The sequence below is a fragment of the Rhinatrema bivittatum genome, chromosome 3 (assembly GCF_901001135.1).
Source record: "Rhinatrema bivittatum chromosome 3, aRhiBiv1.1, whole genome shotgun sequence".
NCBI lineage: Eukaryota > Metazoa > Chordata > Amphibia > Gymnophiona > Rhinatrematidae > Rhinatrema > Rhinatrema bivittatum.
The window spans coordinates 564,942,328-564,958,326 of NC_042617.1; the positions used below are offsets into that span (position 1 = coordinate 564,942,328).

A 15,999-nucleotide genomic window follows, 5' to 3' on the forward strand; every position below is an offset into this window, starting at 1 on the left:
TCCTCCGCGTCCGAGTCCGCGCTGCATTCCAGGTCTAAGATGGCCGCCGCTCCCGCCAAAGACGGGGGCGGGGCTAGCCCTCGAGGTCCGCGGCGCTCCGGGCGCGGCGGCGAAATTGTCGGCGGGGCAGCGCTCGTCTCCCCCCCGGGGAGACAACGCCCGCATGGACCGTCCCTCGAAGCGCCCTGGCCCGGGCCGCCGCAGGACGGGCAGCGCGCGCGTTGCATCGCGCGAGGGCTAAGTCGGGTGTAGCACGCCGGGAGGAGCCCCCTCCTCGGGAAAGCCTAAGATCGCGGCGCGGGAAGAGCGGGCTCGCCGTGCCCTTGGACACTCGCCCAAACACTCTCAACCCCGGGGACGGCAGGGGAATGGGACCTCCGTGCCGCCTGCAGCCCTGGGGAATGAAGCGTCGCAGGGCCGCGGGGGAGGTGAGCCGCCGCAACGGAAAGGAGGGGAGAGGCTGGCCCCACCAGCATCCACCTCCGAAGGTGTCCAAAACCTGCGCTGAAAGGAAAAAATAACACAAACTGAGAAAACTACCCCCAAGCTTACCCCTGAAGATCACAGGAAGAGATAAATGAGGTAAGAGGCAGTCCTTATGGCAGGCTGATCAGGGGAGCCAAGAACCCCGGCTCCCTTATGACAGGAACAAAAGTCTTTTTTTTTTTTTTTTTTTTAAATAACTTGATCCATCAGTGAAAGAGAGAATAATAATATAGATATATGTAGAGTAATAAACCCTAAGTTGGGGAAACAACGAGATCCCCTCTCACATCTGCTGGAGTCAGAGAGATACTGAGGATCTAGGAGGGTGCACCAGTTTATATACCAGCACCCTCGAAGTTTTACTCTGACTCCATCTGCTGGACGGGGGACATAACCCACCGTCTGGACTGATCCTGTACGTACAGGGAATGATTAATAGCCATTAATGGACTTCTCCTCCAGGAACTTATCCAAACCTTTTTTGAACCCAGCTACACTAACTGCACTAACCACATCCTCTGGCAACAAATTCCAGAGCTTTATTGTGCGTTGAGTGAAAAAGAATTTTCTCCGATTAGTCTTAAATGTGCTACTTGCTAACTTCATGGAATGCCCCCTAGTCCTTCTATTATTCGAAAGTGAAAATAACCAAGTCACATCTACTCGTTCAAGACCTCTCATGATCTTAAAGATCTTAAACTGTGTGTTCCCCTTTCTAAAATGCTATATTTGCATGTTACCAGATGATACTAGTTTCATTTTCCACTGAAGTACATTAAAGCAATTCAAGATTTCTCCCATTCTATTGTACGTGCATAAAGTATGACATTAATAGCAAGTTAAAAATGGATCCAATCCCTACTCCAGAATCAGATTTAGAATTTCCCAGCAGTACATTACTAACAAATTAAAGTGCAATTAATGTGTTTTCCTAGGCATGTTAGCTAAGAATCAAAATAATTTACATCAGATTAACATTTCAGGAACTAGCATAGTAGATGTTATCAAATACAAAATATGGAAAAGGAGAGAAATGAAATGTAAGGATTAAATAATAATGGTTATAATAATAAAGAATCCTTTTCCATAGCCTAAAGATACAAGATATGGAAGAAGGGATTTTCCAGTGGAAAGTTCTAGAATAAACGGAAGTCACACTTCGAGGCTGAAAGAGCAACACAGGAAATTATTTCTTCAGTTAAAAAGCGGTGGATGCAGCCTCCCACTGGAGTTGGTGGAGGCCAAGACAGCCGGCCAACCCGGTGGCTTGGTGGCAGAGCTGGTTTGATTCACAATTCAAGTCTTGCACATGCTGGGTCAGCTGAGGCTGCTGCAGTGTTCACAGCCCCGGGGACAGGAGCGTCAGTCATCCTGAAGGGAGACACCTCGAAACTGTTGCTGAAATGGCCAGACTAAGAACAGCAGGAGGGTCTATTAAAATAGGGGGGGAATCCCGAGCGGGTTGCAAACGAAAGCTCACAGTAAAGGGATCCCAGCACTGGTTCTGACAGAAGAAGAGAAAGGAGGAACTACTGGGCAAAAATAAGGAACAAACCCAGAGAATCCTTCCACAGAAGGCAGGCTAAAGCCTGAGATCAGGTAGGTTCTGTGGAATAGGCAGACTAGATGGGCCTTGCACTCTTTTATCTAAAGTCATTTTCTACATTTTCAGAAGATTTTAGCCCATTGGTTCTCAATCTTTTTCATTTGGTACCCTGACGAAAACTATAGAAAGCCATATAATGCAGCAGGAAAAAAAAAGACTTCTAAAGCAAAACACAGTGTCTCTCACAGTTTTATTATACAGTTTTCATTCATACAACTTCAAACAGTTTGGGGGTAATTTTCAAAAGGATTTATACGCTTAAAACTGGGTTTTATGTGCATTAATGGGCTTTTGAAACCTGCGATATGTGCTACTGAATTATCAATAGGTTTTACGCACACAAGTGCTCTTTAAGTGCGTAAATGTGCTTTTGAAAAATTGCTACAGGCATATGCTTTTACACCCATAAAGCCTTTTGAAAATTACCCGCTTTGATCTCACGACCCTTTTTGAGTACTCCTGATTTTTTCCGCCTGAGCGAGCCAAACGGAGTGGTCTAGGGTAAACAGCACGTTCTTTTCGTGTGTTTTTTGGCCTGGGAAACAATGCCTACAAAAGTTGAAATAAAGGTCAGAGAGCACAAAAGCACAACTTCGTCTCAAAAAAAAAAAAAATAAAAAATTAGAAAACGGAAACTGAAAGGCAATATTTTCAATCGTGTGCTACCCAGAATACCAAAAACTGTCCCCCACCCTATCCCCTAGTATCATATTTATTTAGGCTGATTAAGTTAAGTGCAAGTGGCAGGAAGGGAACACGGTTATCCTGCTCAGATAATACAGGTCTTCCGACATCCGGGATTTCAACTCCAATTCTTCCCTTTTATCGGTTGCTAGGGTCGACGTCCGTGGCACGGAGAGAAGATACCGAGGAGGACACGCTTCTCACTCTCTCTCCACAAACAAACCGAAACCGCCCCTCCCCCGACCCCGGGGCTACCTTTCCCGCCACGCACGTTAGCAGGCGACGGAACTTGCCGGGATGAGAGGGGGAGGGGGAGGGCAGGCTCTGAGTCCCAGCGACATCACAGCCGTCCAAAAGGAGGCGAGGCAGGCGGGAAACGCGGAGCGCTCACCCTCTGTCATTCCCTCCCCACCAAAAAGCCAAGCAAAGAGGAAGAGAAAGTAAAAGAGCGAGGGAGAGGCGAACATCTGCTTGGACTGCAGGCAGAGGCCCCTTGTTAACCCCCCCTTCCTGTGGCTCTTGCGCGTCATGGAACATTCCCGGAACGGGCCAAACGTTCCGCCCACTCCAGCCCAACACACAAACGCGGCGACGGAGCCAAAAAAAAAAAAAAAAAGAGAGGGAGCCGGGGGCAGACGCGCACGAAAGAAAAGGCAAAAGAGACATGCAAGCAAGAGTAGGGGAGGGAGGGAGGGGGGGAGACCCAAAAAAAAATATATATAAATAAAATAAATAAAAGGAGGACTGCATCCAGCCAGACAATACGGGAGCGCGGCGCAGCACTAAACAGGATATGCAAAGCTGCCAGCGTGGGCGGCCTACGAGGCTCCGTCCAAACCGACTCGCCCCCCCCCCCCCCCTGCCAAAGATTTCTACTGCCGCGGGGGGCCCCGAGGTGGGGGAGGGGGGAGCCCACTGAGATGCCAACAGCGAATAAACGTGAATCTTAATTTAACGTCCACATCAAAATAAAAGAAAGCGGCTTTCCGAAGCCCAAGGTACAAACTTCCCCAGACCCCGAAGTCCCTGTCAGACTAACCTCTCCCCTACCCCCACTTTCCCCCCGCCTGTCATTAGCTGCCATGTAAATTCCTGCGAATGTTACGCAAGCCTGCCCCTCATCTGCATACACTTCCATGCTGGGTATTCCCCGCATTTCCCAATACAGCATAAACAAAAGGCAGCCACCTCCCGCTACATTGCTTGGCTTTTCCTACTGGGTTTCTTTCAAGCGTTTTAATCAAGCGGGGCTAATCGTTATAACAAAAAATATGATCGCCTCAGCGATGACAGCAATAATAATGGCAATAAGGGCTCACAGAAATGGAGGCGGCTGCTCCATTGGCAGGTGACTCACCGGTCTGCTGAGCTCTAAAAGCAGGATCTTCGCTGCCGATTTCCCAGATCTGCCTTGTCCCCCTCAGCGTTAACCACTTGCAACAAAAAATGTATAATAAATAATTACAAAAAATAATAATAATAACGATACTCTGACGATGCTACGCTCCTCCAAGAGGCCCAGAGAAAACAAGTTGGCAAGCACTTGGCACTTTTCCTCTGCCACAGGCACAGTCAAGAGAATGAAAGGAGTGCGAGCAGAGAAGGCAGGGAAGCCAGGAGCGAGGCTCAGCCTGGGCCAATCCCTACATGATCGATGTGTTCCCCGGGCACAGGGAGCAAAGACCCCTGCGGGACGCAGGAGGTCTTCCGGCAGCCGTCCCAAACCTGCAAAATCCCGCACAGGCAGCAAAAAAATATATTTTTGTATTGCTAAAACATAGCCCTCCACTTGTCTTGTATTTTTCCTTCTGCTGCTGTCAGCCTGTCATAAGGTGATAACGTTGCTGCTTCTGCTTTTTTATATATATATATATATTCCCCTTGTTGCTGTGGTTGGTGCTTTTTCCTTGTATTCCGGTCCCCAGCTGAGGCTGTACGTAGAATACCACAAATCCAAAAAAATAATAATAACAACAAAAATCAAATCAAAAGCTGTTAACAGTTACGAGGAAAGAGATCGGAGAAAGGTAAGCTTGGAGGAGGGAGGTGGAAAGAGAAGGCCAGGCTGTAGTTCTCTAGCTGGCGAGGGGAGCCTCTTGCTCTGCAGACAGACGGGGTTATTCCTGGCACCACTTCCCAGAACATAAGTTATGCTGCAGAGAGAGAGAGAGAGAGAGAGAGCGCGAGCCGGAGAGGGGAGAGCTCGGCCCGTGACGTCATCGGATCCCCCAGCGCGTCCCGGAGAGAGGCTGAACCGGCAGAGCCTGTTCTGAGGAGTGACGGGCTGGGGGGGGAGGAGAGAAGGGGGCAGGCCCGGCCACCGCCGCCACTCCTAGCCGGAGGAGATCGCGCTCTGTGCCCCCCCTCCCCTCCCTCCCCCAAGTCTCTCTCACTCCCAAGCACGCAGAGCAGCCCCAGGGAACTCCCAGGAGAGCCGGCCTGAGCTTGTCATGCAAGACTCATGCGTCTCTCCCAGCTTGAGAATTTCCTTGAAGGATGTGGGATCCTCCTTCCTTCCTTCCTTCCTGTCTTTAATCTTTCGCCTGCTCCACAACATTTCTCCTCCCCTTTTTTCTCTCTCTCTTTCATTTTTTTTTGGTACGTGTGTGACTTCTCTTGCCGGGTTAGGGTGACGTTATATGGGGGGCGGAAACAGGAAAATAACAGCTTTTCTCAATGTTTTGTTTTGCTTTTACCGTTTGAATCAGTTTAAAAATCATACGCTGCTGTCTGTTGCTGAGCATGAAATAAAGTTTTCTCTCAAAAAGCGAGCTTGATGTCTCAAATTATTGTTGCATAAAATATACATTCTGTCAGAGGTGTCGATTGTTTTTACAAAAAATAATTCACAGAACAGTGCAAAAACTTCGGAGGAATTGCATAATAAAATTAGTTGGTGAGTCCATGTTTTGTGCTGTACCGAATAGCCTGTGGGGTGTACTAAAATCATGCTATAAAGGGTGCACTAAAAAGTAATGTACATTTTTTTTAGCATGGGCGTTAATCATTGGGTAAGGGATGAAGTTCAGCTTTGACTGCCCCTAGGCACTGTTGGTGCCATGCTACTTCTTCAACTCCCCTACCCGGACTTCTAACTCCTGCCCCTCTGCAGACCTCCAACCACAACCGGTCTTCCCAGTTTCCACCCTGGATCTCTGAACCCTCCACACAACCCCCAATTTCCCTACCCACCTTCCCCACAGACCCATTCTCCCAATCCTTTCCTTCCTGTGACCTCAGAGGTCCAGCTCTGGTCTTGCTGTTATAAGGCATCATGCCTGCGGACTGAGCTCACGGCCCCGCCGCGCTCACAGGCATTTGCTGTGTCCCCTCCCTCTCTTGGGTGTGCTTGCAGGGGTCAGGACCCGCGAGTGCAGAACCATGAACTTTTGTCCCCCACGAATGCTGCCTTCTAAAGACAGCAGAGCTGGAACCCCGAGGTCTGCCAGGGGCTGAGGGATGGGAAGGATGGCAGGAATCAAATTGGTCTGAGGAGAAGAGTGAGATTAGCAGTCCACTAGGCAGCAGAAACCTTGCCTCCCCCTACCCCCCCCCCCCCCCCCCCCCCCCCCCGCTCCCCCAATATTCCCCTTCACCCACATGGTACAACACCCAGATTTCCCCACAAATTTCTATTGTCTTTTTTTTTTTTTTTTAAGATTTAAATTATATGGAAACTAAATTTATTGTAGCCACTATTAGTGCCTGAGAAAGCAGTGGTCACACTCAGTCCCGGGGCTGTCCCTGCACACAGTCAAGAAGACCAAAACAGCTCCAGAGCATGAATTCTCTGAAAGGGGGAGCATAGGATAGACCGCCAGAGACCAAGATGCAGGGGGAAACCACTTTTCTGGGATGTGCTTGCTGTTGCTTAGGTGTTAGGTGCAGAAAATAACAGGTTGGACACTCTGGTTGACTGTTCCAAATTAAAGCTTCACTGTTAATTTTTTCAAAGTAATCAATTCACACCAACAAATACACCGCTCTGGTTACATCCATGTCCAAGACTGATTGTTTTCTTCAACCTGCTCCTCTTCAACCTGCTCCTCTGTCTGTGAATGTGTCCCTCAGTGCGGGGGGATCCTGAGATGATCTTACCCTCCAGGATCTGGAATGATTTCCATCCCTGCCCTGTACTTCCATATCTCCAAAAACCAATCCTCTTCCTTTCTCCCAGGGCGAAGACTCTAGTAGAGGTTTGCAGATGTCACAAAACCTTCCTACTTCTGATTTGACTAAAAGGTCCTGCAGTAACATTCATAGTATCATATGGGCCGATATGGGACACTCTCCTGTGCATGCGATACAGTAAAGTGATTTATTTAAATTAGGGTCCGCGGCAAAAAGAGGCGCTAGGGACACTAGCGCGTTTTTACTGCTTTTCTGTGCACTTCCCCGATGCCGGCGTGTCCAATCGCGGGTTAACAGTGCGCTCCGCCGGGAGCGCACTGTACTGTATCGGCCTGATAGTGATGACCACAGAAAAGGACCAAATGGTCCATCCAGTCTGCTCAGCAAGTTTCTTATGGTGGTTTCAGCTGCACTGTGCAGATTCAGACAGTGCTGGTGTGTTTTTGCTTATGGAGTTGGCCTTGGAAGCAGTCCTGTACTTTTTTACTTATGTCTGCATATCAAAACCCCAGACCGTGAAAGTCAGAGTCCGCGTTGGTGGTCATCTGAATCCAATTCCACTTTCATCTCCTCTCCCCTGCCCCCCCCCCCCCCCCCCTTCATCAAAGAGGAAAGCTGTCAGCAAAATACTTCCTCATAAACTCAGGCAAGCATTTTCTTCAAAAATACCAAAACAAGACTCTTTTGCAGCAAGTCTCCACTGTCCCTACATGAGCTGTGAGATGGGCACAGCAGGTCTTCCCAAGGCAGGGCTCTACCCTCCCTGAGCCAGGTCCAGGGATTCATAAAAGACAACCCCCCCAAAAAAAAAAATTGAATCTCCGGAAAACTAATTCACTTGCTCAAAAGCCCTGCCACATAGGCTGTGTATTGGAAAGGGTTATGGCCTCTGGCTATGGGGCTTAGAAATAGAGATGGGAGGACACTAAATAATCAGCCTCTTATTCCTTCAAAATCTAACCCAAAATGCCACACCACTCTCTATGTCCACCTACCCTTACGCAGGTGGGACCTCATCACTCCAGCAGAGGAGGTGCGGTTAGGCATGGTCCATCTCGTGGAGGTGCGGTTAAGCTAGGTCCATCTCGTGGAGATCCCAAAAGGTCTCTACATTATCAAGAGAACCCTTGAATCGAAATAGCAGAAGACCAATACAAAAAACAAAAGAAAACAATTATTAAAAGACCTACAAAAAAAATCCCAGTCAGTTGCTTTATCTGATCCATGAGTTAGCAGGGGCCAAGTCATAATATTCACAGGGTGGAAATAAAAAGAAAATCATATAATGCTCAAGTGGCGAAAGGTCAGTAGTGAGCAGCAACTGCTAATTATTTGAACTGATCAATTATGGCTGGCAGAGCTGGTATAGATGGTAAAGACAGGGCTTGATACTCTGGGGTTTTATTACAAAAGAAAAAAGAGAAAGCTTCAGTGAGCTACAGTAAAGACATATTGGGTTTCCTGAAATTTTAAGACACATTTAAAAGGAAATTGTAGGTGGAACAAGGCTGCTAATTGCAGGGTTCTGGACCTGAATAGCTTTCTTCCTTTTGGATTGACTTAGCATCATCAGGAATAGAGAGAGAGAGAGATTCTTACCATTTACCAGCCTGGCAGCCAGGGCCAAAGCATTGCTGAAAGCTTAGGCTAATAAGAGGTAGGGCCTGTTTCCTCCTGCCTGCACAGGTATAGGAATTTTTGGATTGCGTCGGGTGAATGGGAGACGGGATCTCAGGACTGGGTGAGAAAGCCGTGTGATGCTCAATACCACCTTCCAGTCTTCCTTTGTGGCGTGCACTCTCTCTGTTGCCCTTGTATGAACTTTTATGTAGGCGAGAGACCACTGGAGCAGTAAATATCAGGATTATTGAGCAGTAAGAGCTGCTTAACACATCTGCGTTGTGACAGCTCCATTGGTCTCACGCTACATGGAATTCGTCCGTGTGTTTAGTGATCTGCCATAGTGTGTCATCGACCAGTTTTCAAGGGACTGGCGAGCAAGTAATTTTCCAGGGCAATTACTTTGACTCGAGCGATGCTGGATCCACAACCTTCCTACTGGGGTCCCTGAGGGACTAAACGCTGAACATGGTTTTACAGTGTTTCTGTGAAACTGGTGATCTTTATATTCCTGCTCCACATGGCTTTACAGAGCGGTCTTTGTGTTTTTGGACTTACAGAGTTAGCACCATGAATTTTGATAGTTTTTTCTTCCAAATGATGGGGGGCTAGATCATATTGCATTTTGTTTTCCAGCTGGGCACTTGCTTCTTCACTAGGTGTGCTGATTGTTGAGTATCTCTTTAAATGACACTTTAAGAAAACAGATTTTTGTGTCATAACACATGCACATTATCTGCTTCCACTTTTAAACTCAGCATCTCAGGCGTCCCTCTGGAGGATTCCCCTTATTGCAACTGTTATGAGATTGTGAGCAGTCCAGGAAAGAGTACAACTTTTCAAATAAGAACCCATTTGAAATATCCCCCTAATGCAGTGTATAATGAAACATCGGCTGATGTCAGGGTTTTGTTTTATTTGCAGTTAAAATGAAAAAAAGGATATTTTTCATGCAATATTACTGATATAAGGTAGGTGATTGAGAGTCTGAGTGTTTATGTGTAACACACACATCGACTGGCTTGCTGAATCCTTGCCATGATCTTATTTGGAGATTTATATATGCCTTTCGGTTCACATGCGTTTATAGATTGTCTCTCATATTGTTTTGTAAAAGTACAGAATGAGCCTGGAATATAAAACTTTGTCCAAACAGGAGCAAGATGGCTACCAGCAGGAAATTACTCTTATTATTTATTGAATTTAATATACCTCCTGTAAAGCAATTTATCCAAGTGGTTTACAATAAAAAGAAAGATACATGCAGACTAAAACAAAACAACATTATTTCGACAAAATAAACTTTCAGAAAGACATGGCCCAGCAGGTAATGCTGACAAATGTGAGCCATAGAAGTGGGAGGAGAAACTAGAGCAGGGGTGGCCAACTCCTTGTTATGGAGCGCGCCCTCTGGCCCTGTTAGGAGCTCGGAGACGCGGTCCCATCTAAAGTAGGAAGTGAGCCCTTGGGCCGCAGCACAGCTCAGGGAGGAGCCCCAAGACACACTGCGGGAGGTGAGCTGGTACGAGCACGGGTGGAGCAGGAGCGAGGCTGGAGAGAAGATAAGGCAAGGATTATCTGGAACAGGAACAAGGCAGGCTTAGCCCTCCACTGGACCTACACGCACCAATGAGATCCGGCAACGCAATGCTGATCTCGGGAGTATCCCTCTGGCCACTCGAAAGCCCTTTCGGACCCGCCGCTTGGGAATGACGAGTGCATGAGGCTAGATGGAGACTGAGGGCAGGAACATAAAGACACGGACAAAGGCTCGGGATACTCGGAGGATTCAGACGAAGACTTGGATACTCAGGAGACTCGGACTCAGGCTTGGATACTCAGGAGACTCGGACAAAGACTGGGATACATAGGAGACTCGGACAAAGACTGGGATGCTCAGGAGACTCAGACAAAGATTCAGGTTACTCAAGAACAAGAAACATGGCACCTCAGGACATAGGATATCAGGACACGGAACATCTGGAACATCAGGAATAGAAGACAGGTGACGAGGGAACTCCGACAAAGGACGAGAAGAAGTTCAGGAACATGAAGAACATGGAACAAAGATCCATCAAGGCACAGGAGACCACGGAAGACCTGGAATGGAAAGAAGATCACAGACACTGTGCAAACCCGATCTGAAGGCCCTGCGGAATGACAGCAAGGCCCTTTTATAGGGCTGAAGCAGGAACACACTGATGACATCATCGATGAGGGCCGTGGGGCTTTTTCCCACCACTGGCCCTTTAAAAGTCGAGCTGAGGTGCGCGCCCGCACCTAAGGAGAAGCAGGAGAAGACAGACACATGAGCAGCGTCCCTGCCGCTTGGAGAGGTCGAGGAGGAGCGGCTCCCTGCCACAAAGATGGAGAGAGAAGCAGCCACCGGCAAGGACGGCTTCCCTGCCATATGAGGACCCCAGCAGCAGCTCCAGCCGCGAAGACGGAGCACGTCTGGGCTCGGCCTGGCTTCGCAGAGCAGGAGCCGGCCACAGCTTCCCGGCCATGGAGGACAGTCAGTGGCGACGGTCTGCCGTGCTCGGGCTAAGGAAAGATAGGGGGCACTGCCCATGCCCGTTGTGGGTGGAAAATCACTCCATACCGTCAGGGGACAATCAAGGGTCCAAGGACAGAAGTTGAAGGTTCTTGGCGAGGAACTGTAGCGATGGTAATACTATAGCTGAAGAAATGGTGAAGAATGTCGAAGATCCAGACAAAACACTGAAGACATGAAACAAGCAAGGTACAGGAGTGCAGGACAGCAGGCTTGCATCTCACGTTCTAGTGATCAAGGTAGCAGACATCGAAGACAAGGAGTCCAAGATGAGCAGGAGAACAGATGAAGGTAGCATCTTAGAGTGAGGACTGGCTCTTGGTTCACGGTGGTCAAACAAGAGTGGCAAGTAAGCAAGTGTTACGAACCAGCTCCTCAAGGAGAGGAGTTAGCAATCTGTTATGGTTTTGCTCCTGTGAAGGGAGGAGTTAGCAAACTGTTATGAATCGGTTCCTGTAGAGGGAGGCGTTAGCAATCTGTTACGCTCTACTCCTCAAGAAGGGAGGAGTTAGCAATCTGATATGAACTAGCTCCTGTGGAAGGAGGAGTTAGCAATCTGATATGGTCAGCTCCTGTATAGGGAGTAGTAACAATCTGTTAAGGTATAGACTGCGGAGTTAGCAGTCTGTTATGAATCTGTGGCTGAAGACTCCTGATGAGGAAGGAGTAGCAATCTGTTACCAGCGGAGTACTTGAAGAGGGCACTGGGCTGTAGAGGAATGTAGATAGGTGGATCCTTGGGCCGATGGCAGATGACAGTGCCCCCAGGAGGATATCCTGAGAGGGATCACCGGCTAGGCTAGGGTATGGAGACAGACACAGATAATTCTTTTATTAGACAGGTTAGTAGAACCATCAAAGGTGGCAGTAGTGAGCTGATGTGCCCGGCAGGTCTGAAGTCCCTCAGGTACTGGAACAGCGATCCCAGGGTTGCTGAGCTGTAGAAAAACTATAGATAGTGAGTAGATAGGGCATGCTGTGTTCATAGCCAGAACTAGATGACAAAACTCACATAAGGTCTTAAGGAAGCTCAGTAGCTGGAAAGGGTTAGGCCCTCGAGGAGCGAGTACCTGGTTCCAGGGAAAGCTCTGAGAGAGCAATGGCAACTCACAAATGTCTGTATCTGCGAAAGCTTCCAGGCAGTAGAGAAGCTTCCGAGTGTTCAGGAACATGAGCCCTCGAGGAGCGAGTACTGGTTCCTATCTGCAATCTGAAATAAAGAAAAGAGAGCAAGGCCCCCGAGGAGCGGGTACCCCTGGTAAGTCCGAGGAGGCAGAGTAACTTGGGAGAAAAGCTGAAGCAATCCCCAGCAATCCCTTTGCTAACTCGATTCGTTAGCAAGGGGATTGCTGGGGATATAACTTTTATATTGGAAGCAGATGACGTCATCTCGGGGGGATGCCCCCGAGGTTCGCGCCCTTGCTGGTACATCAATCGGAGCGCGCGCCCTACGTCAACAGACAACACGGCGGATCCACAGCGTTGTGCCAGTCCAGGGACGCCGGAGGGAGATGGCAAGAAGACGCTGCGGCATCTAACCGTCCATCAGACAGGGAGTCGCCACAGAGGTAAAGAGGGCGGAGTGAGGGCGTCGAGCAGCGATGGACGCAACAGCAAGTATCATCTTCGTGGAGGTAGATTGGTAAAGATGGATTAGACTTCAAGCTGGATTCTATAGGTGTGAAGATGGAACTCCAGGAGAGTAAGTAGACAAACTTACAAGTGCCAGCTGCTTTTGGATAGGCAGTGGTACCAGGAGGACACGGATGGAAGACTAATGAACAAAGCTCAGCCGATAGAGAGTTGATCCTAGAGGCAACATTTGCCTTATGAAGATGGTGGATTCCAGACTGAAGAAGGCAAGTATGAAGAAGCTCAAGATTGCTGCTTCCAAGCTTGCAAGGCCAGATGAGAGAAGTCTCTACAGCTTGGTAGAGAGAGAGTTGCATCTTGGGAAATCCATGAGTTAATACAGGCTCTCATAAGGTGGTGAAGTCGTTCTCAAGGAACTTGATGGTCAGTAGGTGTCGCTGCGGCACTATGCAAGGAACTGTTTTGTTGAAGGGGATCCCAGATGACTGTGAAGATGAAGTTCCCTTTAGGACTGAGTCAAAGAGTCCCTTAAGGTTGATGAAGCTTCAAGAGACAGGCTCGAAGACAGCTGAGAATTCCAAGGGGTATGCAGTGAATCCCCACAGATGGATGGTCAAGTGCAGCCAATGGTGAACATCCCTGCATAAGTGAGTCAATGGGGGAAGATCCAGGAGTTGGCGAATACTCAGTGACCTCGTAGGACTATACAGAAAGCTTCTTGGGGTGATAGGCTGAAGATAACCACATGGGTTCTCATGGAAGACAGGGTCCCTTTTGGAAGACCAATTTCATGGCAGTTCAGGCATACTGGACAAGCTGGAAGGTGGTAGTGCAATCTTTAGCTTGGTAGCGAGACAGTACAGCAGAGCGGATGGCAAGGAATCAGGATCTTTCAAACCCTGATCCTAGTGGCTTGAAATGCTGTGTGAAGGACGCTGAAGGATTAATGGTGGTGAATTCTGGATGCAAGTTGGCTTGCAATGATAATCCAAGGTGGAATCCACTTGCATGGAGCAAGGGCTGGTTTAAGCTGTGGTTTCAAAGCGACTCGCCGTGTTGACACTATGATGGAGAAGCACAGGAAGGTGACGTCTGTGAAGAACTGGCATGGAATCCATGGATGGAGTCACTACTTGCAGATGCGGAGAGAAGCTTAATTTGAAGACGGTCCCAGGGCAAGTACCAGGACAGGACAAGCAGAGGCTGGGTTGGGATCGAAGAGACGAAGACAGGTCTAGGGTGCAGGCGCCCCCTGCAGGTTGTTTAAACCCAAAGACCCGGAATGTTGATGTGGAGTACACTTAAATGGATGTACTCCCTGATGCTCGAAGAATCTTGACATTGAAGGTACTGTAAGCTGGATGTGGAACCTGGGTGCAGGCGCCTCCTGCAAGTCGTAAGAAACCCAGGGAGATGAACTGACATCGTAGTGGGAAGAACAGAGATGGTCTCTGGAACAATGACAGGCACCTCCTGCAGGTCGTGAAGGTTCCAGGATGGGTTGGACTCAGAGATAATCTGGATGGAGGTGCCTCCTGCAGATCGTAGGGTCCAGACAACTGTAGAGAAGAGAGACAAGCAGCAAAAGAAACAAATTGGCTAAAGCAAGTATTAAATGTCCAGGAAACTGGGAGCAAAAATTCTGGGCTAGGAACTGGTTATCAAAGATTCCAGGAACTAAGGCAAAAAATTCTCTGGGCAAGGAGCAAGTTGAGAAAGTGTCCAGGAACTGAAGAAAAAATTTCCAGGCAAAATGAAGGCTAACCAAAATGTCCAAAAAACTGGAGCCCGTCACAGGCACAGCTCACCGAGCTCATGGCCTTCGGATTCTGTTGCAGAGCGTGCCCTCTGGCCCTTTTAGGAGCTCGGAGCCGCAGTCCCATCTAAAGTAGGAAGTGAGCCCTTGGGCCGTGGCACAGCTCAGGGAGGAGCCCCAAGACACACCGTGGGAGGTGAGCTGGTACGAGCACGGGTAGAGCAAGAGCGAGGCTGGAGAGAAGACAAGGCAAGGATTATCTGGAACAGGAACAAGGCAGGCTCAGCCCTCCACTGGATCTACATGCACCAATGAGATCCAGCAATGCAATGCTGATCTCGGGAGTAGCCCTCCGGCCACGTGAAAGCCCTTTCAGACCCGCCACTTGGGAACGATGAGTGCATGAGGCCAGACGGAGGCTGAGGGCAGGAACATGAAGACATGGACGAAGGCTTGGGATACTTGGAGGATTCAGATGAAGACTTGGATAGTCAGAAGACTCACACGAAGACCTGGATATTCAGGAGACTCGGACGAAGACTGGGATGCTCAGGAGATTCGGTGGAAGACTGGGATGCTCAGGAGACTCAGACGAGGATTCAGGTTACTGAGGAGTTTTAAGCAAGGATTCAGGTCAAGCAAGGATTCAGGTCAAGCAAGGATTCAAGTTACTCAGGAGTTTCAGGCAGGGGTTCAGGAGTCGGGCGAAAGTACTGGGTGAGAACTGCACCACAGCGCGCCCTACACAGCCGCCCATGGCTGGTCGTGGACCACGCTGAACGCAAACCAGACTCCAGACGAGGTAGTGGAAATTGAGACGAACATGGCGAAGATTCAGTAGAGGCCTCCACCGGGGCATGCCCTTCACAGCCACCTGTGGCTGGTCGTGGACCATGCTGAAGCAGAGCAGGTTCTGGCAGAGTCTTAGGCATGGACGGATGCAGGCACAAGGGAACTCCAACCGAGAACAAGATACTCAGGAACAAGGTTTTAAAAACAGAAGTCTCCCAGAGGCTTCCTCTGCAGATGAGAAGAAGACCTTGTACCACGAGGCACCCTACACATCCATCCCATGTGCTGGTCACGGACCATGACATGACAAGCCAAGAGAGGTGGTCAGACGAGAGACCTGGGAAATGGACAAAAAGCTGAAGATGAGACGCACAGAGTCAAGTCAGGAACATCGGACATCAGGAATAAGAAACATGGCATCTCAGGACACAGGACATCAGGACATGTGGACACGGAACATTTGGAACATCAGGAACAGAAGGCGATGAGGGAGCTCCGATGAGGGACGAGACCAGGGATATCAAGGAATCGAAGTTCAGGAACACGAAGAACATGGAACGAAGATCTATCAAGGCACAGGAGACCACAGAAGACCTGGAACGGAAAGAAGACACTGTGCAAACCTGATCCGAAGGCCCTGAGGAATGATAGCAAGGCCCTTTTATAGGGCTGAAGCAGGAAGACGCTGATGACATCATCGATGAGGGCCGCGGGGATTTTTCCCTCTGCTGGCCCTTTAAAATTCGAGCTGAGGTGTGCACCCGTGCCTAAACAGAA

At 49.0% G+C, this 15,999-nt stretch overlaps 1 protein-coding gene across 2 annotated transcripts in view; it reads right to left on the reverse strand.

Moving 5' to 3' along the window:
- Nucleotides 1-5,039, reverse strand: part of HIVEP2 (human immunodeficiency virus type I enhancer binding protein 2) — a 309,581-nt gene extending 304,542 nt beyond the window's left edge. Inside the window, exon 1 of one of the 2 annotated variants that reach the window (XM_029596510.1) lies at nt 4,134-5,038. The gene's annotated coding sequence lies outside the window, so the exon portion shown is untranslated. Of the gene's footprint in view, nt 1-4,133 lie in introns of both variants that reach the window. The other variant, XM_029596509.1, reaches the window with a different exon arrangement.
- Between the last annotated feature and the right edge of the window lie 10,960 nt (nt 5,040-15,999).